Raw genomic sequence first — 27,572 nt, 5'->3', positions numbered from 1 at the left:
AAATGTTTAGATTTAACTGTAATTCTTTTCTTCCATTTTTCCCTGAGTGAGCATATATATTAATGATTTTTAATTTCTTTTCTATGTATTTTGCCATGACCATTTGTGCCCTCCCTGGGGAAATTATGGTTTATTGTAGTACAAGACTTTGCTTGTTTTTATAAAAAATTCCTATACCCGCATATTTTTTCCGTCTCCTGAGCAAAAGGATGGTCCCGAGGCCAATTCTTTTTTAATATGACTATAGTCGTCTGTGTATGGTATTCCACACAATGTCTACTTGGAGTGTTTAGCAGTTTTGGAACATTCACATTCTTTTTGCTGGATTTCTTATTCCTCTTACATTAATGGAGGCTATTGATATAGCCATTATAATAAAGATCAAAATCATTCTGAGATTGTTTAAAATTTTTCATTCTAGATGTTCTCTTGAGGGAGAATTGGCACACTTTCTAGTGTTGCAACAATGTCTTCTTCATTATTGAAGAAAACTGGATTACTCACAGGAAAGATTCCTTTGATTAAGTCTTCCCCCTCTGCAGTGGAGTCCATTTTTACTACTAATTTGGCAGATAGACCTTTCATGTGTAGGTCTTCTGAGTCAGGCAAATCCGCCAGGTTGCTAAACCTAGAGAGTGGGATTTGACTTGCCTTTTTGCTTTCATTGTTTGTTTCAATCTGTTGTTCGGTAGCTTTCCTTGTATTCCTGTTTTGGACTGCTTCCTATGCGTACTGGAGCTTCCTTTTTTCATTTCTTTTTGTTCTCCTTTCTAGTAGTCTGGCTGAGAATCCTGTCCCACCTTCGTCTTCTATTCTAGAATTATTATGTGCCTTCTCTGAATTTGATTCTGATAGGTTTCATGTATCAAAATATTTGTCTGTTTCTGAGAGATTGATTTTTTTTCCGACATTCTTTAGTTTGACTTTTTTTTGCTCTTCTTCATTCATTGCGTCTTATAACTGTGGCTCAGGATCCACTGTTTGTCTGATATATGTACTCCCGGAGTTTGATGGTAGCCCAAATAACCATTTAGCAATTCCTCCCCTTTCACATTTTTGGCCTCACTATGATGGATTGTGAAGATTTCCATTGTTGCTCTATTATGTTTGTTTTTGTTAGGCACTCTTCTGGTGTTTCTTGTACTACCTGTGTTGGGGCTTTGTGTTTGGTGTTTGTTGTCCCCAGCCTGTAGAATTGGGTGTTTTTTAGGGAGTTTTCTTTAGTCCATATGTTATTTATTTTTGGTCTACACTCTGTTTGCTTTTCTCCTATGAATTCCCCTGACTCTTGTCTTTTAGGTCTCAGCATTTTTCCCTAGCTTGTGTCCCTGAACAATAGGGTCTGGCATGTAAATCATCTCTGGTTGGGCAGCTTTTGTATAAATGATTATTCCCTCCACATAACTTGCATTTTTGGGAACTTTGCAATCTTGAACCTTAAGCCACTTTTTTCCACTGTTCCTACATCTGTCCCCAAGGCACCACTTTTTAGTGTGGTCAAACTGCAAGCATAATTTACAAAATTCAGGTTGACCAGCGTAGTACAGGAATCCTCTATTTGGTACAACTGAGATATTTATAGGGGGCGTTTAGTTCCCCCAATTCCTTCCCCATCCACTTCCAATACCATCATGTGTCTCCTTTTTCCATTCCATATGCCCCATTCATTTTTTAACACATTGCGTACCCTTACACTCTGCCAGATCTATGTGGGAAGCTCTGTCGGTGATGAAAAGGAGTTGTACATGTGTACTGTGTCAGGAATTTCTCTAGGTTCAGCGGGTTGAGTGATATTGTATCCTCTGAATCTGGTTTGTCTAGCTTAAGGCTTAAACTAAACTGAAAGTGTTGGCACATAGAATCATTGCAGAATGTTATGTCAAAAAGTCCTCTGATGAAGGTTCAATGTCAAAGACCTTTTTCAGGACTGAATACATTAAGTGTGTAAGGTTTTTCTTGTGCTTAGCCTCCGCTTGTATTTTTGTACTTTACTGAGTATTTAATACTTGGAGGCACAGATTTTAAAGTAGTGGGGTTCTTTGGTTGTCTGCCCCTCTTGGGTTCCTCCTGCTGCTGATGCACAACTACTTGAGCCCTCCATCATTTCCTGTGTGGCCCCAGGCTGAGCACCAGCCAGTGCGCCTAGGGGCTCACACAAGGGTTTCAGAATGTTGGGGTCTGAATCTGCCCAGTTTGTGGCTTCTTCATACCAGTCTAGTGTGCCCCCTGGCATGCACCATCTGGTGCGCCCGGGAGCTCCCAAAGATGTTTTTCCCGTTTTTTTCAGTTTCTCCTGCTTCACTCTTCAGTCAGGGGTAGTCCCGGATAAGTGAGTGTTTTCTTTGGCTCAGGTGTTTGCGCCTTTTCCGAGCACCATTTGGTGTGCCTGGGGGCTCACATAATCTTATTTTCCGCTCTCCGCCCTTCTGCCGTCTCTTAAAGGTTCACTCCTCTTTAGTGGTGCGTCCCCTGGCCGAGCAACAAAAGGTGCACCCAGGCGCTCGCAAAGTTTTAAGTGGTCTCAGGTGTGTGCCCCCTGGCTGAGCAGAAACAGGTGCTCTTAGGGACTCACAATTCTTGGTTTTTCTCTCTTTTCTCAGTTAGGCTTGTGATTTGCCTAATTTTGTTCAATGGGATGGCTGGCTAGAGGAAATCCCGTTGTTGTATGTCCCGTTTGTGGGGTGTAATTCTTTCTGTAGTGGGAGTATCCCCGGGCCGAGCACTTTCTCAGTGCACCTAGGGACTCTCCAAAAGGGCCAATTTCCAAGACGTGCTCCCCACCCATCACCCCTGAAGTTTTGCCCAGTGGCCCACCTGCAACCTGACCAGTGGGTCAGGTGTTCCAAGCTGGGGGATAGCGAGATGTCCTGTGAGTGTCTCTGAGCATTGTACTCTCTGTGTGCCTGGAGACTCTCAAGATGCAGTCTCACCACGCAGCGGTGTGCAGGTTCTATCTAGTTGGGGAGAGGCTTCCCCTCCTGGCCCTAGGCTTCTGGGTATCAACTGGGTCCCGGTCAAACCAGGAAGCTGCAGCCGTCCTTCCACCTAGGGTACCATAGGTATCTCTTCAGATGCAGGTGTTCCCTCCTTTGCCCGCATGCTGGGTTCACGCAGCCTTGCCACAGACAAGCTGTTGAGCTAAGGCTAGTGTCACCAAAGTAGAACTCTAGAGTTCCCTCCTGAGGCCTTAACCCCTTTCTCACCAAGAACACAGCCTGGCTTCGGTCATGCCAGAGAACGCAGGCCCAGCAACCAATGGGTACAGGGTCACAGGCACCTTTCAACCAATCACAGGTGTACTCCTACACTTGATCTTAGCCAAAAGGTAGAGAATCAATAACCCAAAAGGTGGCTGAATTAACGCCATCTACCTGGCTGACCCAGAACTTGTTCTTCCTTTGAACCACTGCTTGCAGCCCTTTCACCTCTTTCCCACAAATCCTGGCAGGAGATCAGGACATGCCAATGAAAAAGAAACCCTGGCCTTAGGCCTTCTCCCGGCTCCCAGAGTCATCATTGGCTGTCACTAAGCATACCCACATCGCCCTCTTTCTAGCTTTTGCACACCCGCCCCTTCCTGTCCACTGCCTCCAGCCTGCTGGCCAGAAATCCTGGCAGGCAGGGGATGATGGGCATCAGACCAGGCCACCCTGAACAGCCCCCTGACCGCAAGTGGCCGGCACCTTGCCTCACTTGCCCAGGACTCATCTGCCCTGTAGTCTAAGGCCTATAGATAAGGAGGGGATGTACATGGTTGGGCAGAGAAGTAAAAGGACTCCGTATTTTCCTTCTTGCACAGAGAAGGTAAGGACATTATCCACTTCTCCGCTGCTGGCTGGCAGCCTCTCGCCCTCTTTCTCACTACCTCGCTCCTCCTCACTTGCAGGAAATCCTGTCTGCCAACCCTTTGTACTCAATTTGTTTGCCCTGTGCAATCAAAAAGAAAAATACTCTTTTGCTGGAAACACCAACTTTTTCTGACATTTTTCTCTTTCAAAGTGCATCCTCTGGAAAGAGTTGAAATTAAGTAACAATAAATAAATAAAGCAAGATACGGTGGCTGCAAAGTGGCAAATAAAAATAAATATGTAAAGCAAGACACAATGGCCGTAAGGTGACCAGCTTGGTTTTATTCCCACCCAAACACATTAGCGCCACTTTACAGAGTTTGGCAGTGTAGCGCTTCTTTTGTTTTCTCTGCTATCAACCAACAGCATTGTTTTCACAGGGTGGGGAAGTGCACCATTCCTGCAGGTACTGCAATACCAGATTGATGAGTGGAGTGGATGGAGCAAGCTCCTATTCCATCTCCGTTTCAAAATCCAATTTAATATATGGTCCCCAGATAGAGGTTGTGACAGATTTTAAGATGATAATACCAGATGTTTAATTCAAAAATACACTTTATTGAAAATCATCTATAATACAAAATGTAACAAATAATTGAATATCATACAGAAATCAGGGGAATGCGGCGACCCCTAGATATTATATAAGTATATAATAGCATGTCCACGACAATGTGGAAGACAACTAGAATAAAATACAATACATTGGAAAAATATATAAGCAATTCAAAGACTCACCACCACTGAACCATAAATATGATACTTCACCCATATGTACAGTAAAAAACATGAAAAACACCATTGCAAAAATATCATATGTACATATTTTTGCTTCCAGTAGGTCATAAATAAATACCTCATCTAAGCCCAATGTCATTTTAGATTATTAACCAAAAACTCCATATGGCCAACAGTTATTACATAGCACAGTGCTAGTGACTCCAGGTCGCCCACGAAAGTGCAGACGAAAAACAAGAAACAGTCTGCACATATTAGTCCTGTTTATGCCAATTCTGGCAGAGTGCAGGAGGGGAGTCCTTTTGCCTATTGCAGGCAAACTACCAAAGAATAAGTCATGTCCATTGAAGTTAAAAACGTAGGCGGTATCTTCTTGCCCATTACAGGCAAGGCACTGTAAACCAAAGTCCAGCACAGGTAGAGCGCTGGAGGTCACAGTTCAACAGAGATGTGAGACAATCAGAGGTCCAAAAAGTACAGAGTACAGTAATTCTGAAAGTAACTCTTACCCACAACAGGTGGAACACCAGTTAGCAAAAGCCTATTGCATGTAGGCACTATTTAAAATACCACACCCAGGCGCACATAGCCCTGAAAGGCAGGAAGAGAGTAGGGCATGCCTTCACCTCTTCAGTACAGGGGTCAATCGCCACTCAGTGTGGAAGAAAGAGCCAAACACAGATACCCAAGACAAACCCTTTCTCCTGACATCTTGTTCAAAGTACTCCTTAACTGCTTTTTGAGCCATCCTCCTGACCACCGGCACCTGCGACCGTGCAGCTCAAAATCGTGAATCCTGGTCATTGTACCTTCATGGCCCCCCAGAGCGATCTAACCCATGCCCAATCTGTGGCTCCCTTGACGATCCTCTCCGGATTGTTTTTATCGATCCAATTATCGTTGGGCAACCACCGCTTCTCCCTTTAGCTCCCCAAAGCCTTGCAATCTATCGGCTTGCACATGGCAAATGAGGCTTTTTAATTATTAGGCATTTATTACATGTCCTGATGATGATCCGTGTAATGTTTTAAACGGATCGAAATGCTGTTGACAAATATGTGCATCTTATACAAATGCATAAAACCTACATGTCCTTTAAAAGTGTAAAGGTGCCAGTATTGTTCTGTTTTATAATTGAAACTGTGCAATTAACAGGTTAACAGAACGCTAAGCTTTTGCCAAAAAAGCCCTTTTGTTTTGTTTGTTCTCTTCACATGTCCCTCTTCCCTTATGTCTAAATTGTACGTTAAGCTGGGTACAGGCTTGTGCCCCGCCTTGTATATTGTTTGTAAATTGTGTTTTACATGGCTTGGAAAGTAAATATTAGACCTCTGCCCGGCTGGGCATGTCATTTTCAATATAGAAACTATTTTGTCTATATTTATTGACTATATCCTCATGATTGTAAGGGACCATTGTTGCCTTAATAGTATTGACTCCCAAGGTCCCTTGCTGACTCCTTTGGGTTCCCTTGTTGTCCCTAAAATATAAATATCCTCTAAATAGGGGCTGGCTTGAAAGTCTTTAACATCATGACGTTCCTAGCGTTTCAAAGAGCATTCTTTACAGCAGAGATTATGCCTGATGCATGCATCACTAGCCAGTACGTCAGATGTTCCCCCAACAGACAATATCTCAGATACTGCAGTGAATGCCTCCAAACTGATGTGGCAAAAGGGCAATCACAAATAACATGTACAGCTGACTCCTCATCTCGACATCCCTCCCTAGAGCAACCTGGAGATAATGCTAAAGAACTACAGTGCAAAGTTCTCTTTGTTAGTAATACCTCATGTACCCCCTCTAATGGAGATCTCAATAAAAACCTAAAATCTTTTGATGGGCCATCCCAAGCCAGGTGGCTCTGGATCTTTCTGCTGCCAATGTATACATAGGCGACCTTCTTGACACAAAAGAGACCTAATGTTTGCAATTGGTGAATAATCAAGAAACTTTTAACAAAACCCCAACATTCAGGAGATAAATAAGCAAGAGGGGAGACATAAATTGGCATCCACATTGTCAGTGACCTTAAAACAAAACCTATATTATATTTTATAAAAGCTCCTGCTTTGGAATTGCCAAAGAAAGACATGTGTAAATGTACAACGACAAAAAACACAAATGTAATACATAGCGCACATCTGGTAAATTAATTTCCCCTGCACTCCCTGCCTTACACAGCATGTTTCTGGGCAATGGTTCTACTGCACCTTTCCAGAAGAAAAGAGCAATCTTCTGTGCCAGGATAATTTGCACTATTTGTGGTGGGGGACACACTGAAGCTAAATAAAGCAAACTAAGCAATAAAACCGTCCTTAATACAAAAACCCTCTCTTCAAAAGACAAATCCCTTAATGAACATAATCAAAGGATCCTGAAAACTTGTGGTATGTTCTCCATCCAATTCTTCTTTTTGTGGCCTTCTTGATGAAACTTGACTTTGAGTACTGTCACATCTTCTTTCACCCTCCTAATTTCAGGAAAAGGGTCCTCCTCCCACCTCCCACGCAACATGCATTGAGACTTATGTCCATTAAGTGCGGATGCAGAACCTTTAAAACAGGTTTCTACTTTATTCAAAGCAATTCTTACTGAAGCCCTGTTCGGATATAGAAGAGTAACATCATTGATATATGGTTGGATTCTCCCACCACCTCCAGGCACATGTACCCCAAAGATGAGTGTATCCCCATCAATAATTTTACTTAAGCATTCAATTGCACAGGCAAATTGTGTAGGAGACTTAGGACATCCCTGCCTCACCCCACTCTTTACCCTGAACTCACTTGAAAACCAACCATTATATGACACTCTACTGGTAGAGACCTCATATATCCATTACATCTGTTGAATAAATAGTAAACAAAAACCCATTCTTTTAATACTTTCCATAAAAAACCATGAGACAATTTATCATATGCTTTTTCAAAGTCCAGACTTAACAAAGCCAAAGGAGAATTCCTGTCAGCTTGGAAGCAAATACAATATCTTATTAGGGTCAAACAGTCTGAAACTCTCCTCCCTTTAACAGTGCTCACTTGGTCTGGAGTAATCAGGCCAGAAATAAGCACACTCAACCTTTGTGTCAGCAACTTTATGTATAATTTGAAATCAGTATTCAGCAGGGTGATAGGACACCAGTTCTTTAAGTCAGGTCCATCACCCTTCTTGTGTAATAAAAACATTATCCCATCACAGAATTTCTTGGGAGCCCCTACAAGTATTCCTGCTCCTGAAGTACTTCCATCACATTGGCAAGAACTCCTTATAGAAGTCAAAAGAAAGTCCATCTGAACCAGATAATTTTCCATTTTCAAAAAAACTCATTGACATGTCAAGCTCCTCAAATGAGAAGTCCTTCACTAGGCTTTGTTTCTGCTGCAAGGTCAGTGTGTACTGTATCACTGCCAGTGAAGCTGCTGACTCCGAGGGGCTCATAACCATTTCTAATTACAAATCCTCAAAATATTCTGTAAGCAAATCTCCCATGCCTTCCCTAGTAGTCTGCAGTCTTTCCCGTCTATCCTTCTACCCATCTACTGCCTTTTGTTCCTCCATTACTTTCCTAGAGAAATAATGTGATAACTTTTCATTACCATCCACCCAGTCACCTCTGGAAATGGATTTAAATGTCTCAAAATGCTCCAGGTAAACCTTCTCAATCTCTTCTTCCAATTCCCTTACTTTGCTCACCATATTTAAGCCCAATCTTACCATCCCGTATTGTCTCCGCAATCGTCCCTGGAACACATTCAAATGTTTCACTTTTTCTTTTGGCACTTTGCTTCCTTCCCCTCTAAAAAACTCCCTAATTCGCATCTTGAACCACAGCCGCCAATCAGTCCAACTATTAAAGAAATCCTTTAAAGTTTTCCGTGCCTCAAACCTTTCTGAAAAAAAAACTCTTCAGCCTTCCATCATTCAAAAGACATTTTGCAAAGCTATCTCAGCCACTGTAGCCACATGATCGAAGAAGAAAAGTTTCTCATGTACACATTTCGTACAACTCAAGACGTTAGATACAAATAGAAAAATAATTCTGGACCTAAGCATTACATCTGGCCCATACCAGGTAAAGTAGCCTACTTCCTCCCCACTGCCATTTCTTCCATCGTGATTCCTAGTTGTTCTTCCAGTACCAGAGTGAGACTGCAAAAAAAGTGTCTGATAGGTGAAAGTCACCCACAATATTTTTGAGAGCATGACCTTTTTTATCTACAGTATTTTCAAAAGACACAGGTCTGGGGGAGGCCACAGAGGTCCTTGTATAGCCTATGCTACTGGAATATTTTAGAAACAGCTATTAGTCAAGTAAAAACAGTTGAAAGAAGTCCAGGCAGGACTTTTTATTCAATATATGCTGGGACAGAGTTTGGTATGACATCATATTTATTAACCAACGAAGAAATGCCAGTACTGCACTTAAATTTACTAATTTTCAACTACCTTTGGGGCATCATCCAACTTTCTCAAAAAGGTCATCAACCAAAATTGGCACCTTATAAAGGACGTGGATACACAGTTGAATGATAAACCACTGTTTGCCTTTAGGAAAGACAAGAGCATCGCGAACCAGATCGTTAGGGCCGCAGTCCCGGCCAAAAAGATCCCTACAATACGCGAATATGTCAACTTACCCCCAGTGACAGGCCACAAGAAGTGCGGCACATGTATGTGTTGTAACTCTACGATTGAGGGGAACGTATTCCAACATGATGGAATCTCATGGAAACACAATACTTTTTCGAACTGTAAATCTAAAAATTTGATCTATGCCATCCTATGCCCATGCTCCAAACTGTACATAGGTAAAACAAACCAGGAAATAAGACAGAGAATTTCTCAACATAAATCCAGAATAAAGAAAAAGATTACCACAGCACCCCTGGTACAACACTGGATTGATGAGTCTCATGGTGACCTAGACTTCAGATGGACGGTTATTTCTAAACTAGAGCATGACCAGAGGGGCGGAGATTTAGAGGCCAAACTAAAACAAAGAGAAGCAATGCTGATCCTTAAATTTAATTCGGCCACGCAAGGCTTGAACGAAATGTCGGAACTCTACAATTTGTAGAGTGACCTTTTCCATCCGTAGCCCCCATGTAGCGAATTCATGGACCACGAGCGAACGCAAAAATTGTCACTACTCCTCTTCCAAAAAACTTCCTGTCTTCAAGCAACAATTTCCTGACAGTTTTTTCGGTATATAGAAACAATCACATCGGTGATGGTGTTTTTTATGAAGAACATAATTAGGGCGCCCTCATTGCCCCTCCACCTCATAGAGACGGGCGTTTAATAATTCCACACAACCTTAATACACGAAGCGACATGCGAACCACGCCTCCCACAATCCTTTGAGGCAAGCATGAGGCACTTATACAACCGGGTCAACCGGCACTAAACAAACGCGCCGCATCATTGAACGGAGCCGCGTATAGAGGAGACTTGAAAGAAGTTTACCGGTAAGCGACCTCGAATACTGACCCAGCGCTCAACCGAATGTTATTTTCAGACCTTTTAACATCGTCAGTGGTTTCTGTAACAAACTAATAGCCCGCCCTAAGTGACTTCACCAAACCCGTCTTTTAACCTGTGACCTGCGTTAACCTGTGACCGTTCGAGTCAATACTACTCCTTTTCTTTCACAGGAGCGCTTGAAACAATTCAAACAATTGATGACCCACTGTCAGCGCGACCACATCGCTCATTCATGTAAGTTTTCTGAAAAAAACCCACCCCATTGCACTTGCGTTACTAGTCCACAACACTAATTATGCCCATTGAATTCCCATAGAACTGGCTACACGAGCAACCTCCTGAGCCAAGAGACCGATTATCAAATTATCAAGACAGGTATGATCTAAGAGTGTGTGTGTGACTGTTTGAAGTCGAGTGTTCTGAGTATGACTGACAGCATGTTTTATTTTATTTCTCACTTTTTTAGATTGAATCCTTACGGTCCTGATGAGAATCCCTGGCTAACAAGGGATTCGAAACGCGTCGACCCCGAACTCTGTCCTTAGACCCTGAACTCTACTTTCTCGGATAGATCAATCTTTCCTTAAACTAGAACCCAAAAAAACTGAATTACCAGATGGTCTATTATTTGTGAATATGCGGAAAGTTATCTAGTACCAACCACGAGTACCCGCACCTGTTCTTAAAATTTTCCATGCAATACAGGGCGTGTATTCTGGTATTTGAATAAGTTTATTTGTGAATATGTTGTCTAATGTCTAGTCCTGTATAGTCTTGTCTCTAAGTGCACTTAATGTTGTTCCTTGATTGTCTATTGTGTCCACTGATTGTTTTTTTGCAAAGAATTTTTGCAAAGTGTTTTACACCACGTTGGAATTATATTGTTACTGTTTATGTATTTACCATTCTAAGTCTCCATTTGTAATATAATGTGTGTTGAAAAATAAGGTTTAACAAAATAAGAAACAACAACTAAATATTAAAAAGAAACATTGTTAAATAACTGGACTACAAAATTGGTCTTTCTCAATTGAGGAGTGCCACTCAATGAGTTGAAAATTAGTAAATTTAAGTGCAGTACTGGCATTTCTTCGTTGATTCCTATATTGGCACAGCCTTGCTGCGTCACAGCCAGAACCCCCATTGTTACTTATCATATTTATTAACAGCATGAATGGAGTATCATAGTATATTTCTAATAATAGTTCTGGTGCTCACACAAAAACATAAAGTGCATGAAGTGAGGGGTGCTTGTGACAGTAAAATTTACTTCCCATTGACAACAACAGTATACAAAACTCCAAATTATTTAATTGCAGTAGTGGAGTTTTGGTTGTTAGGTTGACGGGGTTTCGATCCTATCAATTTGAGATCATCATCAGGACAGACCGAGTGTGAATAAGTAGAATCCGAGTGAGCTTGGGAGCTGGATTAGAAGGTTCTTTATCAATCTGGAGCAATAATACAGTCCCAATGTGGGGGACTTTTATACCTTTGGCTGATAGTAGATCAAGGGAGTTAACCTGAGGAGGCCACGGGGGGCCACAGGAGGAGGAATGCGGGGGGCCCGTAGTCAGTTGGGCCGGTCGTAGGTCAGGGGAATTCATCCTTTTTAGTTGCTGCGAGAAGGGCTGTGTCTATGTAGTATGGGAACAAATCACTCCCTGTATGTCTGCAAGTCAAACCAGTATTTAAATCTCCTGCCAAAATAAAACTTCCTCTTGTCAATCATGCACTCATACAAACTGTCTCAAAAAGATGCATTCTTTCTTCCTTGTCAGTTAGGGCATAAGTATTCAGTAAAGTAAAAAGGAGCACTCTGAACTTGTGCTTTTACCTGCAGTGCTCTCCCTGGTTTGAATACTGTAGTTATAGTAATACTCATATTCCTGCTTGCCACCAAAATTGCCACTTCACTGTTACGGTTGCGGTCCTCTCCTGACCAAAGAGAAAGACCTTTCACCCATGTGTGCTGCCACCAAGAGTAGTCCTTCCTGAAAGGAATCTGACATTTGTGTTGACACAAAACATCAACCCCATTCATCTCTAACAAAAAACAACACTTTGTCCCTCCTTTCCTCACTACATACACCTCTGACATTAATAGAAACTACTTTTAATTCCATGACAAAAATCTGAAAAAATGAGAAAGATTATAAAATGTGTCCATACTTACTTACTGGCTTGAAGAGGATTAGTCACCATAAACATGTCAGCCTCACTTTTTTCCTGTTCTCCCAGAAGAGCCAACTCCATGGGATCCTGTTTCACTTCTTTGTCTTGTTTCTTTTGTCATCACTCTGTACTATTCCTTGCTTCTGCGCTACTCGTACTGCTCTCCATTCTAGTCTTCTTCCCAGAAGATTTACCATCCTTTTGTGATTGTGACAAAACCACACTCTTGTCCAAGGTATTTTTACTTATCCTCATTGTTCTTACACTACTGCCCTCTGTTGGCGGTATTCTTTGTGGCAATGCTGTTTTAGGAATCAAAATCCTACGTCTCTCCAACCCATTGTCCCTGTCACTATCCTGTGCCATATGCTTTGACCCTACATCTTGACCCTTACCACCCTTACCCTTGGTGACTTTGGTATCTTGAGATGCCTCCATGTCTTCTTCCACAGATGTCACCTTGTATTTTCTTCTTTTTCACTGTCTCCTTCTTCTCCTTCAGACTAACTCTTCCATCTCTCCAACTTCATTCTTTCTGCCACAAATTGCTCTGCAATCTGTCCCATATGCTTTTCAATTTGTGTCACACCCTCACTGTCTTTTTCTTCTTCTCCAACTCCAAAATCTTTTGAGTCTGTTCTAGTGGAAGAGACCTTTTTTCAGCTTCCACCATGGAGTCCTCCCCATCTGAGGAGAGCAGACTCCAAAATGTGCCCTTTATTTTTCTATTTCTTTTAGATTAGGGGGCAAGAACTCCTCATCTTCCTGTTCTCCCCTGACACACTAATTGTTCTCCCCTGACACAACCGGAGGACGACTGGGCAAAAACACTATCTGATAGCTCCTGCATACCTGTTTCTTTACTACTGTCTTTTCCATTAGAGGCCAGTCGACCCTGGAGACCACTTACTCATTCTCCAATATCCTCTGGTAGGGGAGATTGACCCTCCTTTAGGATGTCCTGTTCCTCCGCCTTTTTAGTGTGCTAAGTTCCCAAAGTCTCTCCTTTTGCCCCTTATCATTTCTTCATTAACCACTGCGTCACATATCTCCCTACTTTGTGATTCAACTCTACCACTAGTGCTAGTTTTTTATTAAGATTAAAGGCAATCACGATAAAGATGCCCCTCTTTGCCACACAAATTGCACAACCACCTCTCTACGCAGTATTTGGCTAGAGCCTCTCACCACTACAATTAGAACAGATTAACTTTGAACACTCAGACTGGATATGGTCCTTGGCCCCACACCTACACAGTTTTGCCTGAACTGCATTAAACAAAATTCTATTGGGGCCTACCATGAACGACGGAGGCAAATGACTGAAGCCCCTCATCTCTGACTGGTTTAATCTCAGTTTGAAACATACTCTCCATGACACATTCCAGATGCCTAAAGTATCACGCACTTTCTCTAAATTATGACCAGTTTTACAATTTCTTTTGAGCCATATTAAAATATCATGCTCACTCACTGTTTCATTATAGACATTAACAAGGAGTATTTTGGTGCTAATATCTGTTAAACCATCTAGTTAAAAAAAATGGCAATTCATTTTAATTTTTTTCTTTCTCAAACATTGACCAAAAAGTATAAAAACATGCTGCGGTTTGAAAGCGGACATCCCATTCATTGCCAACAGGCAGTGCTATAACACCAAATAAATCACTTGCTTCTATATGCAAATGTTTTTGCAATATAATTTGCACTAAGTCAACTCTAGAAATGTTTAGCTTTTTCTCACCCAACAGGAGTTCTTGTTGAACGTGAAGCGCACACAAAAGAGCCTTCGTATGCCCACTCTAAGGCCTCCCTTCAACATGCTGAAAAAGACTAAGGAGGCAGGTTTGAAGAAAAGGGGGTGAAAGAGTTAAAGTTGGAACAAGACAAAAAAAAAACCTGAAGCACGAGCTGGAATTTGTAGAACTTCAGGTACACAGCTGTTATGTTGTCTCAGCAGCGTTCCTCCAGTGTCTCGCAGCTTTTTCTGTAGCTCCATCCCCCTCCCTTCACGCCCCCACCAGTCCCCAGCAGCAAGAGACCAGAACCCCCACCAGCAGGCCACAGAGGAGAGGAACGAAGCACTCAGTCTCCTCAATGTGTCCGCAGCTGTCTGAATGCGTCTGCACCTGTCCCTTTCCTGCAGGAACACATTGTAAAGGTAACAAAAAAACAAGCATTTACAATGCAATGGTTTCACCTTTGGAAAAGTTAGAGCTATTGGCTATTGGTGTTGGTTTTGAAAACTGATAAATAAATGGCATTGTCATTTACATTGCCATTAGCTTAAACTCTCGCAAATGTGAGACCTATTGTACCCTACGGACGAGCACAGCAGACAGCAATTACTCGCAAACAAAAATCATGCAAGACGAGGGAAACTTCAAAATATCAGAAATTACAGCCATTTGAGCAACAAGAAACTCCAAGAAGCTAGTGCTCCCTCCTGTAACCTCATATTAAATGGCAAAATTACAGGAAGCTAAAAATAATTACACCGACAGCGGGAGGGGGACGCATAGCTGCCAAGGTTTCAGATTGCCATGTGTGACATTTTCATAATTTCAGCAAATTTATGAGTGACATTTCAGCGACTATGAGTGACACTTTCTCACGAACAAAAATTATGCAATGAGGATGAGGGAAAATTCAAAATATCAGAAATTACAGCCATTTGAGCAACAAGAAACTCCAAGAAGCTAGTAACCTCATATTAAATGGCAAAATTACAGGAAGCTAAAAATAATGACATTTCAGACATTGACAGCTGAAACGCTTAGCACTGAGAACTTGCTACACTGCATGAGATACATAAATTCACTACATGGAATTCAGTTGTGCACGTTTATTTTAAGGTTAGACTACTGCAGTGCTATATTGTAGGCAGCTTTCAGAGATCCCCCCGGCCTTTTGACCAATTTTTAATGAAAAGTTTCACCTTGCTCTGGGAGTGACGGCAAAGGGAGCAGGAGCAGTGGCAGTAGAAAAATGATGACTGACATTAAGCGCAGGGCCCGTACGTGAATAATCGCTGCCTCAGCGTTCTGAGAGGGCGCCCTGTCAGTGACGGTTTGTGCACACCGTCATAGCGCCTCACTACAATGGGAGTCGTGTGCGTCATTCAACGCACTTAAAGTAATGCACGGAGGACACCTGGAACTTTGATGGCAGCAAGGCAGCCATCTTGTCATCTTATGTTGAAAATGTTTCCGTTGTTTTGTGTGTTTTAATTTTTGTTTTGGCAGCGCTGTAATCAATTAGTGCAACCGAACAGTGGTTTGATGCAGTGATTGAGACACTTCTCGTGCAGTTTCCCTGCTCAAAAGCCTGCACTCCATTTCAAAGAAAATTAATTTGTGCATGATGATTATCGTGATTAAGAATGCGGGCTATGTGAAGCAAGATGCAATTCTTCTGGTGAGTATTCCCAAGAAAGCTTACTCTAGGCCCGCTGTCTGATGCAGTCGGGTGGTGAGTAAACGCCTGTACCACAAAGGACTGCCATGCTCAACTTGTTCCATGGGCTGGCTCCAGTTGTATTTTCAACTCAGTGGGGGAGGGATGCTGCAGCTGTTCCGAGCTTGTGCTAAAAGCTGCTTCTTTTTAACGAGAAACTGCATGCATGGGCTTCTCTTCCGAACTTCTGCAAGATTTTATTGGATGAAATCCCAGGAGTCTGAAGTCTTGGACCAAAGTAAAAAAAAAAAAAATCAAATGATAAGGCTGATAGCAAAAAGAGTAAGCTGTACATTAAGCCCTTGCACTCAATGAATGGTGGAGTTACTTATATCCGTTGCCTAAAAAACAGGCAAGAGATCTTTCTCGCTGTCCTTTTAACTTCCAACAGTGCAACTGAGACAGTACTTTGTGCGCTCTCAACAAAGCACAGATATTCCAATAGTTACCACTGCGCTGACCATAGCGTTCTATATCACCACACATAAACAAACAAGGGAATTCATTAGACCGAACCCTTAACATATGCCAACAGATCCCACATGGTCCTCATGGATGGCTATTGTGTGTTTCTAGAAACTCGCATCTCCCACACTCGCCACTTTCAGAACATCCTAAAGTTAAAGGTGGAGACAACTATTGCACATTAACGTAACATTGCACTGATGGGCCCACACGGACAGCGGGAGGGGGGCCGGGCACACGGACAGCGGGAGGGGGGACGGGCACACGGACAGCGGGAGGGAGGACGGGCACACGGACAGCGGGAGGGGGGACGGGCACACGGACAGCGGGAGGGGGCGGGCACACAGACAGCGGGAGGGGGCGGGCACACAGACAGCGGGAGGGGAGCGGGCACACAGACAGCGGGAGGGGGCGGGCACACGGACAGCGGGAGCAAGATTCCGGCATAAACAGAGCACAACCAAGCATGCGCCTAAAAGTTAGTGCTTAGACACACAGGCATGGTAGCACTAGAATACATTGTCAGAATATCAACTGACATGAATATCAACTCCTAGAAACCGTTTACTAAAATATCACACGGACAGCGGGAGGGGGGGCGAGCACACGGACAGCAGGAGGGGGGCGGGGTAACGGGCTCACGGACAATGGGAGGGGGGCGGGTGAACGGGCTCACGGACAGCTGGAGGGGGCGGGTTAACAGGCTCACGGACAGCAGGAGGGGGGGCGGGTTAACAGGCTCACGGACAGCGGGAGGGGGGCGGGTTAACGGGCACACGGACAGCAGGAGGGGGGGCGGGCTGGCACACGGACAGCGGGAGGGTGGTCAGGAAACAGCCAGCGGGACAGGGACAAGACGAACAATGAACACAAACATCGGTGTAAAAAAAAAAAAAAGTACACGCCCACAGTGGCCACGTCTTCATGACGTTGCGGAGAGGGGAAGAATCGGCGGAACGCCCACCAATCGCCTCGGAAAATGACGGACAGTTCTCTCTTCCAATGGCTAGCCTCCATTTATGGAGCTAGCCAATGGCAGAGAGAGGCGGAACGAAGGCCACACTGTTCTAACATTAGATTTCTCCTGTGCCGAAAAGCTGCGCGGTGCGCAGCTTTCGACGAGACAAAACCTAAAAAAGACATTCACCAAAAGCCAGGCGATCCTCAAAAATGTAACTGAATAAAAATCAATTGCTTATGAGCTTTTCTCTCCAACACGTCCTACCCACGGAGAATCAGCCTTGCCCTGGTCAAGCCAGATTGGGAAGGCCCGTTCCCATGAATAGGTGGCAGAAAAAGATTGCTCAAAAGGTCAGGCACCTCAAAACGGTTTGTGTGCAGCCTGGCCCCGGTCAAGCCAGGGAAGCAGGTCTGGCACTTAAAGGCTGCAGGAATTTAACTGGCCTTAGACCAGACCAAGTACCAATATACTTGACTTTAGCCAAAAGGCTGAAAAGCGATAACCCGACAGGTGCCTGTCCTGAGGCAAATTATCTGGCTGATAGGACCGGGGTCCTCCTTAGCACCACAGTTTGCGGCCCTTTCACCTCTTTCCAGACAACTAGGAAGAGCATATGCCATTAAAAAAAAGAGACCTTGGTCTCAGACCTTCTACAGGATCCCAGCGTCCTGATCTGCTGTTGCCTCATCAGGCGCCAATTAACATACCCACGTTGCCCTCTTTTAAGCTTTTGCATGCCGTACCTTGTCCCTTCTTGTCTACTGCCACCAAACTGCTCGCCGGATATCCTGTCAGCCAGGGGATGCTGGGCATCAGGCCAGGCTGCCCTGGACAGCTCCATGACAGCAAGTGGCCAGCACCTCCCCTTGCATGCCCTGGACTGTGCTGACCTGTAGCCTAAGGCCTATAGATAATGCTCGGCCATTCATGGTTGTTCAGGGCGGGCAGAGAAGGAAAATGGCTCTGTCTTTTCCTTCTTGCCAGGAAAAGGCAAGGACAATGTCCATTTCCCCGCTGCTGGCTACCTCCCTCCCTCCCTCTGTCCCTCGCTCCTCCTCACGTGCTGGAAGTCCTGTCTGCAAACCCTCTTTCCTCCATTCATTCACCTGTGAAATGGATACAAAAAACAAAGAAATTATTTTGCTGGAAACGCCATCTTTTTCTGACATTCATCTCTTCAAAGTGCAGCATCTGAATGGAGTTGAAAGAAAAAAATAGTTCTTATGACGTAAAAAAGTAATAAATAAAGCAACTCATGGTGAACACATGCTGGCAAAAAAAAAGCAAGACAGAGGCCCGATTGGTTTTATTCTCACTCAAATACATTAGTGCCACATTACAGAGTTTGGCAGAGAAGCAATACTTTAGTTTTCTCATCTATCTTTCAACAGCATTGTTTTTCCTTGGTGGGGACTTGCATCATTCCTGGAGGTACTGCAATACCAGGTTGATGCGTGGAGTGAACAGAGCAAGCTCCTATTCCATCTCCCTGTTCCAAAAATCAATTTAATATATGGTCCCCAGATAGAGGACGTATCAGATATTAAACTTTTAAGAACAGATTTTTTTTTGTAAAAATATACTTTATTTAAAAATTTGTAAGGCACATATACAAGTTAACCAATCCCATAGGGTGGTGTACATTATAACCTGTGTAGGGGGTGCACGCAGGCACCTGCCTACCGGGTTTCCATCAAGATTTTGCTCATAAGGCTCTCACTTTTATGCTGAAGTGAAGCTGTTTTTAAGTGACCCATTCTGCCCATTTTTACTGTTTCCATTTTTTATCTGCTATTTCTTTACCTTGTCTTTTTACATCAACATAGTAGAAAAGCATAATCTTGTCAAGACACATGTGAATTACATCTTTTACATCTAGCTCTTTATGTTTAAAAAGTAGCAAGTTTCTAGCAATCCATAAGCTTTCTTTTGCACAACTTAGTATTTTCCAGAGGGCTCTGTCTTTATTTTTGGACAGTGAGCTCTCTATCCCATATAGTACTATTTCATAGTTTATATTTCTTAGCGTGGTTATTTCTCTGATAAACACATTTACTTTATTCCAAAACTTTCTGCCAAAATGACAGTTCCATAGGAAGTGTATTATGGTTTCTTCTCCTGGGAGGTCTGGTCTCGGGCATTTTGTTGAATTTGCTAGTCCTCTTCTGTGTTGGAAGGTATTCACTGGTAGAGCGTTGGACACCGCCAACCATGAGAGGTCTTTTTGTGAGTTTGTAATGTCTGTGTGGTTTGCTTTCTCCTAAACCAGATTGGAGGGTTTTTCAGGTAAGTTGTTGACCATCTCCATTTTTTCCAACTGCTGCAGTTCTTTTTTCAGCAATGTTCTGGCTTCGAGGCAGCAATTGTCCACCTCCAGGAGTTTCAGCATCTTTATGAAGGGTTCCAGGCAGGCATAGAGTTTGTGGAGAAAAAAAGCAACAGGTATAGCATTGTCTCTCTGTAGGATTTTGAATTTGTAGAAGATGTCTCCAGCTCCATACCGTACATAGTTGGCTGCAATATTTCTGCCTTCTCATATTGCTTTGAGGCAGAGGCAAAAATAGTTCGTGAAGATGTATAGATACAGATTTGGCATGTTTTTTCCCCCATTTCTAGGGTGTTTGAAAACCATAGTTCTTTTTACTTTCTCCATTTTGGAGTTCCAAAAGAAGGTAAAAAGGCATTTTTGTAGTTGTCTCAGTGTGGCTTTATCTGGTGGGTATATTACTGCAAAGAAAAGTATTAGTGGTAAAATGACAGCTTTAATGACCATTATTTTTCTGGTCATGGATAGGGTTCTTGTTTTCCATAACCCCAATTTCTGGTTGATCTTGCTTTGGATGGGGGGTCAATTGTCCTTCCCTTCTGGGTCTTGTGAGAAGGTTATCCCCAGGATTTTTGTCGGTTGTTTTGTAACTTTTACCTCCAGTTTTGCTAGGTTGTTCCAGTTCCCTATTGTGAAGCATGTGCTTTTTTCTGTGTTCAGAACCAGCCCTGATGCTTGCGCAAAGAAGTGTGTATGAAGGAGCACTCTTCTGACTGAGGGTGGGTCAGGGCATAGGACCGTTACATCATCCATGTATGCAATACATTTTGAGCGTTTTCCATCTGCTCCTGGTACAAATATTCCCTTGATGATTTTGTCTTTCCTTAACCTGCAGAGTAGTGGTTACATGGCACATACAAAAAGGGCTGGGGAAAGGGGGCAACCTTGGCGTACTCCTGATTTGATGTTTACTTCTTCTGTAAGTGTCCCATTCACAATAATTCTACTAGTTGCATTTTTATATAAAATTTCTATCATTTCTATGAATGAGGTGGGGAAGCCCATTTTGTGAAGGACTTTGAATAAGTAAGCGTGTGAGACAGTATCAAAGGCTTTTTGTAAGTCCAGGGATAAAAATCCTAAAGGGTTGCCTTCTTCTAAGGCTCTATTGATAGAGTCTCTGATGGTGATAAGGCTGTCCCAAATCTTTCTTCCTGTTACTGCACAGGTTTGGTCTGGTTCTATCACAGTTTTTAGCACCCTTTTGATTCTGTTTGTTATGAATTTGCTATAGATTTTGCTGTCCACGTTTAATAAGGTTATCGGTCTCCAATTTTTTATGTTGTTCGTGTCTCCTTTTTTGTGGATTAGTTTGACTGATCCCTGTGTAAAGGCCTGTAGGAAGGATTTGTTTTTTACACATTGAGTAAACATTTCAATAATGCCTTTTGCTATGACCTTCCAGAAGGTATTGTAGAACTCCCAGGGAAGCCCATGTTGTCCTGGGGCAGAGTTGCGTGGCGCTTTTTGTATGATGTTTAGGAATTCCTCTCCTGTAATGGGGGACTGTAGGAAATCTTGTTCTTCAGAGATTAGACTTTTGTCATAGGTTTCTAGTAGATCGCCGCATGCAGATGCATCACAATTTTTTTGTGAGAAGAGGTTAGTAAAGAAATTGTGTACCACATGTTCTATGTCTTTTTGCTCTGATGTTGGTTTACCTTTTGAGTCTAACAATTCTTCTATGGGAGTGTGGTTTGTCTTTGCTTTTTTAAAAAAGGAGTTGCATTTCTCATCCTCTTCATACTTGAGGACACGTGAGTTGAACATGGTTTCCTTCCCTTTTGTTTTGAACCAATTTCTAATATCTGCTTTAGTCTTTTGGATGTCTTCTTGTACTTGTATCCCTGCATATTGAAGTTCTATGAGATTTGTGAGAGTATCTTGTAGCTCATTATATTCTTTTCTTTTTGCTTGACTATTTCTCAACCTTTTTTTGAGAAGAAATATTTTGTTTGTTTTTTGGCATATTCTCACCATTCCTGTAGAGATGGGAATTGTTCTTTCTCTGTCCTCAATATTTCATACTGTTCAATGAAGGAGTCCTGGGTATCTTGTGCTTGTAGGAGGGTGGTGTTCATTTTCCAGTAGGCACTACTTTTTTTCCCCATGTTGGCTATAGAGACTTCTGTTAAGAGCGTTTGGTGGTCTGATAAGCAGCTATCCTGCAGTTCAGAGGAGATACATTTGATGTTTTCAGAGGCTAAAATAAGGTCTATTCTAGAGATCGTGTTTCCATCGTCTGAGATCCAGGTATAGCCTGTGGTGTTTGGGTTGCAGATTGTGAAGGAATCTTGCAGGCTAAGATTATTGACTATTTCTATTAGTTTTTTTGAGGACTTATCTAAGGAATATGTTTGACAGCCTCCTACTCTATCTGTTTTTTGTAGTATGCAGTTAAAGTCTCCTAATATTATAGTTGGTGTACCTCCTACTAGGAAGTGTTGCAGATTGTCGAACAGTTCATATCTCTCATTTTTTGTAGTTTGTGCATATACATTGCAGATGCGAAAAAGTTGTCCCTGGTACTAGACATGCAGTATTACTGCCCTCCCATGTTCAATGTTTTCCTGTTTTATGATAGAGAAATTGTGGTTTTTAAAAAGGAACCGTAGCCCAGCATTTTTGTTTCCGCCCCCTGACCATATGGATGGTCCTAACTCCCATTCTTCTTGTACGAAGGAGTAGTTATAGTTAAAGGGGAGGTGGCATTCCTCCAGGCAAATAATGTCTGCATTTAGTAATTTGCAATATTTTAGTACTGCAGCTCTTTTGTTATTTTGCTTTAAACCTCTAACAATTAAAGTGGCTAATGTGATAGCCATTAGTATGTATAGGGTGTAGGCCATAATCAAATTTAGTTGTTTTTTCTTTCTTATTCCCTTGCATCTTTTCACCTTTTTGGTTGGAGGTGCTTGTCTCTTCTTCACTTCCCAGAAAGGGGTCTAGCACAAAGAGTGCCTCTGTATCCATCTCCTGTCTGTGGGGGAGATGATAGGTTTTGGAGTGCTTCAGTTAGGCCTGTTAGGTTGAGGTTTTATGCGTCAGAGAGACCTACCAGGCTGCTGAATCTATTTGTTGTACTGTCATAGGAGATGAGCCCTGATAGTCCCTCAAAGGGGTTGTCATTTTTTGTTGTGTAGCATTTTTCGTTTTGTTCCTGGTGTGGATAGCTTCCTCTGTATATTGCAGCGCTTTGTTTGTTTTCCTTTTTAGGATTCTCTGATGGTGTCTGTCGCTTTGCTCACATATTTTTGAGAATTCCTTTTCTGCTGCTAAGTGATCGTTACTAGGCGTTTCCTCTTCTACCATTTTGTTTTCCTCCTCTTCCTCCTGAATGTTGTGTTCTGTTTCCATCTCTATGGGTTTTTTGACAAGGCCTTTTCCCATTCTCCTTCTGTGTTGTTGGTTTTCCCTGCTTCTTTTGGTGTGGGTAGAGTTATGAGTGTGCTTGCCTCGCTGTCTTGTGTGGTGCAATGTTGTGTTTCTAGTGGTTGCGAGATAATAATGATCTCTGGTTGTTGGCTTTCCTGTGTTTCTGGTACTGTTTGGGTTGCACCACTTTGGTTTACTTCGGTGTCGCTTATTTCTGCTTCGGTTTGTGTGTGCATGATCTTCTCATTTTCTCTGGGCTGTGCTAAGTTCTTGTTGTTGCTTTCCGTGTGGGTGTTGGTGTCGGAGCTGACCCCTGTTGGCTTTGTGGTTTGTGTCCCTTCCTTATCTCCTCTTTGTGTTGGTGGAGTGTCAGAGGGTGTGTGTACATTATGCGTCTTTAACGGACATTGTTTGTAGAGGTGGTCTTTAGTACCACATAGGTTGCAGTTTTTTGCTGTCTCACACTGTTGTGCTTTGTGGCCTTTTACCCCACAGTTTCTGCAAATGTCTCCAGTGCACACCTCTTTTGTGTGTCCAAACTGGAGGCACTGCCTACAGAAGATTGGTTGTCCTGGATAGTATAAGAAGCCCCTATTCGGGCCTATAGAAAAATTCAGAGGTGGGTGTCTTGTCCCTCCCACCCCGGTGCTGTCTGGGGCTAGTACTACCATGTATCTTCTTTTCCCATTTCATGCTCCCCATTCGTTGCGCAGTTCGGTCCCTCCCCTGACCTTGCTGCAGTATCTGCTTAAGAACATTTCTATCTCACTGGGTGGGGCAAAGGGGTTGTACATATGTACAGTGAGGGGGATTTCCCTGGGCACAGTTATTGCAGTGATAATGTATCCTTTCATTTCTGGGTGATTCATGTTAGTATTCAGATTGTAGAGAAAGCTTTGGTATTCTGTCTCTGATGCTAAAGTAATATCAAAAATCCCTTTTTTCCTAAAATCTTGGATGCATTTTGTTTGCGCAGGCTCTTTCTTAAAAATCTGTTTTAGCACTATTTCCATTAGGTGTTTTATAGTGCGTTTTTCCTTAGCCAGTTCATCAATTTCAAATCTCACGGTAAAACTAATGTTTGACATTGGGGTATTACCTTTTGCTCTGGTGTCCTCGTAAATTACGTGGTCTCCTGTGTTTCCAGCTGCTGCCGCGTATGATTTGGGTGCTGCCGTTGCCATGGCACTCTGTTTGTTAGCCCCCTGGCCGAGCGCTGTGCGCGCCAGGGGGCTCACTGTCCTTAATCTCTTTCCTGCCACTAGTTCGGCTTTGGCTGTGTTCTCCCTCTGTTGTTGTCCCTGGAGGGCGCCAGTGAGTCACCTTACGTGCCCCCTGGCCAAGCACCTGCCTGGTGCGCCTGGGGGCTCGCTGTACTTTGTCTTAGATTTTCTTCGATATTTCCTGCCTTGCGTGCCCCCTGGGCGAGCCCCTAAGGGCTCGCTCTTTATGTATTCCCGCTTCCTGCTTCTGGGGGGTGGGGGCCGAGAGTTGTCTTCGCGCCGCCCGTGGATGGGTCTGCTTGCATGCCCCCTGGCCGAGCACCAGCTGGTGCGCCTGGGGGCTCGCGATTTTGTCCGGCTTCAATAAGCTTTGGAATGAAAGTATTCCTTGTCTTGGAGTATCCCCGGGCCGAGCACCAAAGGGGGTGCGCCCGGCGTGTCTCCAAAGGCTGCCACCCGAATATTGCTTTGCGTGTCCGGGGGAATCTTCCTCCCGTTTTTTTCGGGGTGTCCCTGGGCCGTACACCGCAAGTGCGCCCAGGGTTTCCCCGCCTTTCGCACGCTCGTAGTCCTTACTTTCCCACTACCCCATGTGCTATGTAGCTCACCTGTTCCTGGCCATGGAGGCCAGGTGTTCCTATGTGGGGCAGTCGAGATCCCTTGAATGAGTCCTATAGATAAGGCTTGGCCATTCGTGGCCGTTCGGGGATGGGCGGGGCGGGCAGAGAAGGAAAAGGACTCTGTATTTTTCTTCTTGCTCAGAGAAGCCAAGGGCAGTGCCCACTTCTCTGCATGCCTGCCTGCCTCCCTCCTTCCTTCCTTCCCTCCCTCCCTCCCTCCCTCCCTCCATCCATCCTACTGACTTGCTGAGAACCTTCCTCCATTCGTTCCCCAGTGAAATGGATCCAAAAACCAATGAAACTCTGCTGCTGCAAAAACAGTCTTTTTCCCACATTTGTCTCTTTTCAAAGTGCAGCGTCTGGATGGAGAAGGGAAACAATGGAAGAAAAAAAAGTTACAAAAATAAATAAATAACGCATGGCCGGGTGGCCGCAAAGTGGCAATTAAGTAAAATACATACATAATTAAGGCAAGACACAGTGACCAGTTTGCTTTTATTCACAGGCAAACACAATAGCGCCACTTTACAAGGTTTGGTAGTGAAGCGCAACTTTCGTTTTCTCGTCTATTTTTCAACAGCATTGTTTTCCCCGGGTGGGGAAGTGCACCATTCCTGGTGGTACTGCAATACCAGGTTGATGCGTGGAGTGGACAGAGCAAGCTCCTATTCCATCTCCCTGTTCCAAAAATCAATTTAATATATGGTCCTCACATTGAGGACGTATCGGATATTAAACTGATAACAGATTTTTTTCTTTTGAAAAGCCTTTATTGAGGTTAAAGGTACATATACAAAATACATATTTACGTAATGTACAGTATATGAAAAGTCGAAAAGTCTGTTATATATACCGAAAAGCCACACAAATAGTTGTGTTTATACTCAGAAATATTAAAATCCAATTCTTATAAAGGAATACACAAGTTCTAAAATATATTTTACGTATATATTTATACATATCAGCACATGAATAGAATCTGCTTAAAACGGTAATAAACATTATACTAGAACTTGGCTTGAAACTATACAAGTGCTAATCTTTATTAACCAGTGTCAGGGTGAAAATAAGAAAAGACCACCCCCTTTAAGGGGTACTTTATTTTAGCTTACATATGAAATTCTACAACTAAAACTATCCCCTTGCTAGGGGATTTATTAATGAGTCCTATATAAATACCAATCTTAAATACTCAGTAGCAGTGTCAAAATAAGAAGGAAAAGACTAACCCTTAAAGGGAGACTTTATTATGGCCTACATATTTGCATTTCTAAAAAATGGCCCGTTGCTAGTTTTTTTAGTTAAATCCTTTATAAATGCCAATCTTAAATACCCAGACATAACAAGCCTTGTAAAAAAGGGGTACTTTATCAAGGCCTAAACAAGTGCCAATCCAGTACTGGTGGCAGGGTATTAGTCAAAGAGAAGGCAGAAATATACTATTAAAGAAATGTCAACATATTTTAGGTTATCCAGTCTTGCCAATTTGTCAAAGTTTTTAGTGATTGTTCTCCTAGACGAGCTCTATCTACATATTACATATGCATATGTCATTAACTTGTCTAAACTTAAAGTTTCTGCAAGCAACTAAGTCAATGTATCTATGCTGAAAGAGCAAAAGGATTCTGGCCTCCCATAAAGACTCTTTTACACAGTTTATAATTTGCCAAGCATTAAAAGACAGGTTTTGGCAAAGCCACATCATATGACAAAATCTGAACCAGGAACTTTAGAAAAGGATGTAAATGTTGCCAAAGTTCACATGCAAACTGGCATGTCCAAAAGATATGGTAGGTGGTTTATTCACCTCATCGAGAGTCTCTGGGGCAAACAGCTGTCTGAGTAAAGCCTCTACAGTGTTAAAAGGATTTTACAGGAAGACAGGCATTTGCACTAATCCATGCCATATTATCTCTTTGGTTATGGGTTAGCCCTTCATGACTGACCAGTGTCCATGTTTTCACAGAATGGGCCTCATATAAGGTCCCTGTAATAATAGGTTGGTCATTAGCCAGAAGGTCAGTTTTAAGCTTTTTTCAGGTTTTTAAAAGTCTCTCTAAATAAATCCTGAAATTTTGACATTTTAAGTAAAGAAGTAAGGATAGCATGAAAGAGAGATAAAGAGAGGTGGATGTTATCAGAGCCTGTATATAACCTAAAAACACGTAATGTAGATTCAAGTACTTTGTAAAGCAACTGGCTGTAGATGCTAAATCACTTTCAGTGTTCTGAATGATAAGGGGAACTATATTTGGAAAACAAGAAAGTGTGAAAGTCTGGCATTCCTTTGCCTCCATGTTTACAGGATCTACAGACTTATTCTCGCTTGAGTTTTTCCAATTTTGAAATCCACAGAAAAGTAAAAATCAGTTTGTAACATTTCATAAAGGTATCGGGTTTGGGAGGGAAAACAAATCTCAAATCCAAAAGAATAGACAAATAACCTATGAGAATTCCATAGATGTATTTTCTCTTGTATCTTTACATAAATATCCTCCCACTTTTTGACATGAGGATCTTTTCCCTCGAACCAGATCCCTAAAATCTTTGTGGCTTCGGTGGTGACAGAAACAGGTATATGTGATAAAGTATCCCATGCTCCAACTGTCAAACACACACTCTTGTTTGTATTTAAGTGTAAACCAGAGACATCATGAAAAAATACCTGCTTGCAGAGTTACCCTCCATGCAGTTTGAGGATTTGTACATGGAACAGAAAGGTGGTCCATGTAGCCCACACCTTTGCTGGTATCCCTGCATCACCAGGTACAACACCACCATGAATGGTCTTGTCCTTCGGATTTTACATAGAAAAGGCTCCAAAGCACATACAAAGAGTGCTGGGGATAAAGGTCAACCTTGCCATACCCCTGACTGGATTGGGAAGCTGTCTGTCAT

The 27,572-nt window shown here is 42.8% G+C and overlaps 1 non-coding gene and 2 pseudogenes across 1 annotated transcript; all 3 read right to left on the bottom strand.

Moving 5' to 3' along the window:
• Window positions 1-4,232: 4,232 nt before the first annotated feature.
• On the bottom strand, window positions 4,233-4,418 carry LOC147707657 (U2 spliceosomal RNA). The gene has a single exon (XR_015297104.1). It is a non-coding gene; the product is annotated as a U2 spliceosomal RNA (small nuclear RNA).
• Window positions 4,419-18,539: 14,121 nt separating this feature from the next.
• On the bottom strand, window positions 18,540-18,711 carry LOC147707656 (U2 spliceosomal RNA; annotated as a pseudogene).
• Window positions 18,712-25,272: 6,561 nt separating this feature from the next.
• LOC147707655 (U2 spliceosomal RNA) lies at window positions 25,273-25,444 on the bottom strand (annotated as a pseudogene).
• Window positions 25,445-27,572: the final 2,128 nt, after the last annotated feature.

The sequence above is a fragment of the Lissotriton vulgaris genome, chromosome 6 (assembly GCF_964263255.1).
Source record: "Lissotriton vulgaris chromosome 6, aLisVul1.2, whole genome shotgun sequence".
In the NCBI taxonomy this organism is placed as follows: Eukaryota; Metazoa; Chordata; class Amphibia; order Caudata; family Salamandridae; genus Lissotriton; species Lissotriton vulgaris.
The sequence above is the reverse complement of the archived record's forward strand: the minus strand, read 5'-3'. Positions and strand labels throughout refer to the sequence as shown.